Here is a 4,496-nt window from a genome sequence, read left to right on the forward strand (position 1 = left end):
CGGGGTCTCTCTCTCTCTGTCTCCCCATGGTCGCCTGCAGGGGCGGTTTCTTCATTAGGGCGATTGGGCGACGCACCACCAATGTCATTCAACCACAGAGTTACACTAGCCGTTACTGTGCCTCTGGATATAGTCCAATCAGCGTCATGTCACGTTCTGTGGAGTACCGCCTCTTTTTGGGCGATTTCACTCTGGCTGAGAATCGCCCAGAGTGTTCCCATAGACTTACATTCAAAGATGTTTTTTTTCGAACGGCGGGCACTGCAATGCATTCTCTATGGCTTCCGGGAGGGCTCGCACTAACGTGCTTACGTCATCATACGTAAGCACGTTTCAGTCAACAATATTATTTGTCGCCACCTAGTGGAATCTTTAATAAAAGAAACTGAGTGGATTGTAATAATAGTGAGTATAGAAACAAACAGGATGTATTGTAAGAGTCACTATTTTCCATTAATATTAAAGAAGTGAAGTTGCCTTAACATGCTTAAGCTGTTAATTTATCCATTGCATGGGTGGACCTTATCCTTATCAATCATCCAGACATTTGCCCCCCCTGAGAGATTTTGCAGGAGCCGCCACTGGTCGCGTGGATTCTTCTCCGGGTCCTCCGGTTGTCAAACTCCGGCAAGACGCACGCGCGCGTGGCCTCGTCTGTATTCGAACCAGAGGTCGCAACCGGGTACCCGATACCCGGCTATCCCGATCGTCCGGGTACGGGTACCCGTTTGCGACCCTGGTGCGGCCGGGTACGGGTATGGGTAGGCCGTGAGTCACTGGTGAGTAACCGTTTGTCACTCATTTCCCAACGTCTTGTCTCTTCTCACAATTCAAGTTACTAGAATCAACCAACCCGCGCCTGCAACATGGCTTCATCCCAGAGGTCGCAATCGGGTACTCGTACCCTACCCGTACCCCGGCTGGGTACGGGTAGCCGGGTATCGGGTAGGGTACGGGTACCCGTTTGCGACCCTGGTGCGGCCGGGTACGGGTACGGGTAAAGAATCAAAACCCGTTTGCGACCTCTGATTCGAAGTGTCGTCTGATGCTTCGTGGTTTTTGCGACACCAGCAGGCGGCCAACTTCGCGAGCGAGCGAGCAAATACCGGGAACGAAGTTGCGGGGCGCTTCCTGCCAGCCGAGCGTGGAGACGACCTATTCATCTTCTTGGTTCTTTCGGTAAAGTCACGTAGAAGGGAAATAATAAAATAATAAAAATAAAACATAATAAAATAAAATAATTCTCACGACGTTTCGGCTACAACGCAAGCAGCCGTCTTCAGGTGAAGACGGCTGCGTCTTCAGGTGAAGACGGCTGCTTGCATTGTAGCCGAAACGTCGTGAGAATTATTTTATTTTATTATGTTTTATTTTTATTATTTTATTACTTCCCTTCTACGTGACTTTACCGAAAGAACCAAGAAGATGAATCCCTGCAGTCACGAAAGCTTTAAATCGAAAGCTCTATGATGGTTGTACCACTTGAGTATCCCCTCGTCCACGTGCTAGTTGCGTCATCCGACAGAGCATGGCCGTGTGGCTGATGGGATGGGGGGCTGAACGGGCGCGGCGCGGGCTGGTGAAGGTGATGGAGAGAGCTGCTTGTGGCACAGACGAATATGGAGCTGAGTGGACTTGCCGATGACCGCCGGTGTCGATACCGGCCTGTGGAGGAGGCTCGTGAAGGACGCTGCTGCTGCTGCTGCTGGGGCGTTTGGAGGCAGTCGCTCTCCCCTAGCAATAGCGGAGGGCGGAGGAGCGATCTCTCACAACATCATCATCATCCAACACACTGACTTCTGCAGACGTTTTGCACTGCAGGACGCACACATACACACACGCACACCTACCCGCACACACGCACACACACGCCTACACACACATGGCGAGTGGTGTTTGCACTGCAGGCTGACTCCCCTGTCATTACCTCCCGTGACCACTAGTCCCTTCACACTCACAGCTGACTCCCCTGTCATTACCTCCGTGGCCACTAGTCCCTTCACACTCACAACTGCCTCCCCTGTCATTACCTCCCGTGACCACTAGTCCATTCGCACTGCAGGCTCACTCCCCTGTCATTACCTCCCGTGGCCACTAGTGCATTTGCACTGCAGGCTGACTCCCCTGTCATTACCTCCCGTGGCCACTAGTCCCCTCACACCGCAGGGAGACTCTACTGTCATTACACGTGCATACTCTTGATGGGGTTTTACTTTGGATGTGCGCCTGTTGCATAAGTGGGGAGCGGCGGTACAGCGTTTAGCACGCTGCGCTACGAACCCGGCGACCCGCTCACGGACCAACACCCGTGACGTTGATCTGAACCGGTCCTAGGTCGATTCAGCCTCAAATACGTACCTGGTGGTATTTGCAAACACCGCCACTCGGGAGACAAAGGCGGCCGGGCGTGGTGCTGGCCACCCACTCCCCAGGTGCTGCTCGTTAACAGCACTCGCCCCTACAGTCTGATAATTTTTATTTTGACTGCAGAAGGAATCCGATGACCAGTGAAGCTCTTTTTCCACACGTGTCCAGAAGGACACCTGTCTGTGAAGGCTATAAGGGTGACCTTTGTCTTTTGTGTGTGCGTTGAGTGAACGTGTTACTGCGTGGGGGAGCGGTGGTGCAGTGATTAGCGCTGCACTGCGCTCCAGACATAAATCGGATCTGGAGCAGAAAATACCAGAACCCGTCACCCTGGGCGTTCCACCCCTAGAGCGACTCAGCCTTGAATGAGTACCTAGTGCGGTGTATGTCAGACATCAGCATCGGGGAGACAAAGGCGGTCGGGCGTGACGTTTGCCACCGGCCCCCTCGTGTGCCGGTGTTGGCTAACAGCACTTGCCCCGACAGTCTGTTAGGGCTATACGGGGAGCGGTGGCGCAACGGTTAGCACACTGCACAGCTGTACTCCCGAATTATATTCTCGGCCACGGCTAAGGGGCGCCTCGGTGGCTAGGAGATGTTGACTACTTCGCTGGTTTACAGGAGGTCGTGGGTTCGATCCCGATCCTGACGCCTGCTGCTGTATATTTGGAGTTTGTGGTGTCTCTCTCTCATCATCATCACGGTGGCTAGGAGATGTTAACTACCTCGCCTGGTATACAGGAGGTCGTGGGTTCGACCCCGACCCTGACGCCTGCTGCTGTATATTTGGACGTTGTGTGTCTCTCTCTCTCATCATCATCACGGTGGCTAGGAGATGTTAACTACCTCGCCTGGTATACAGGAGGTCGTGAGTTCGACCCCGACCCTGACGCCTGCTGCTGTATATTTGGACGTTGTGTGTCTCTCTCCCCGTGGTCGCGTGGATTATTCTCCGGGTCCTCCGGTTTTCCCCCTCCACATTTGCTACGTGTATATTTCCCCGCATGGTAAGCCATGCGGGGAAATGTATGTCGCCCAGGTCATTTGCGGCCAGTCGATTTCTACGAAAGAGTTACAGAGCTCACAATAGAGGTTTTTTTTGGGTTAGATCGCGTAAATATATAAATGTGCCGTTAAACCCGCCACAGCCAACTAGTGAGGTTTGTTACGTAAACAGAAGGTGGCCAATTCGTCACCAGTACAGCACCACACCGGTTGTGTTTTGGAGAGCCAAGCCACAACATTTACAATCCGAGTTCCGACGTTTCGCCAGTAATTACAACCAGCTTCATCAGGCGACAGCCAGATTTGTGGGCTTTACCTGGGTGAAAGGAAAGCAGCTCTGTTAGCGAGCGCCTATTAATGCCGGCACGGTACACGAGAGGGATGGGTGGGCAACCAACACCACTACGCCCGGCCGCCTTTGTCTCCCCAGTGCTGATGTTTAGACGCACCGCACCGGGTACTCGTTTCAAGTTGAGTCAACCGGTTTCGGATGATTCCCCGTCACTCAAATGTAGTTGGTCGCGAGCAGGGAGTCGAACTCGGGTGGCCGGGTTCGTAGCGCAGTGCGCTGAAGCGCTGCGCCACCGCTCCCCACAACACAAAGACAAAGATCCCCCGTAGAGCCCGAACGGACTGTTGGGGCAAGTGCTGTGAGCGAGTAGCAGCAACTATGAAGGCCGGCACTGTGGCGCACGAGGGGGAGAAGCGGGTTCGTTGGAGCAAGCGCAGCGCAACGCTAACCGCTGCGCCACCGCTCCCCATAAAAAGGAGTAGCTGCGTGCGTGTGTGTCTGGGCGTGCGTGCGTGTGTGTGTGTAGGCGTGTGTGCGTGTGTATAGGCGTGTGTGCGTGTGTGTATAGGCGTGTGTGCGCGTGTGGCTGGGTAGGCGTGCGTGTGTGTGTGTAGGTGTGTGCATGTGCGTGTGTGTAGGCGTGTGTGCGCGTGTGTGTAGGCGTGTGTGCGCGTGTGTGTCTGGGCGTGCGTGCGTGTGTGTAGGCGTGTGTGCGTGTGTGTATAGGCGTGTGTGCGCGTGTGGCTGGGTAGGCGTGCGTGTGTGTGTGTAGGTGTGTGTGTGTGTGCATGTGTGTGTATAGGCGTGTGTGTGTGTCTGGGTAGGCGTGCGT

The sequence above is a fragment of the Lethenteron reissneri genome, chromosome 60 (genome assembly GCF_015708825.2).
Source record: "Lethenteron reissneri isolate LAM-NWPU_2019-01 chromosome 60, ASM1570882v1, whole genome shotgun sequence".
NCBI lineage: Eukaryota > Metazoa > Chordata > Hyperoartia > Petromyzontiformes > Petromyzontidae > Lethenteron > Lethenteron reissneri.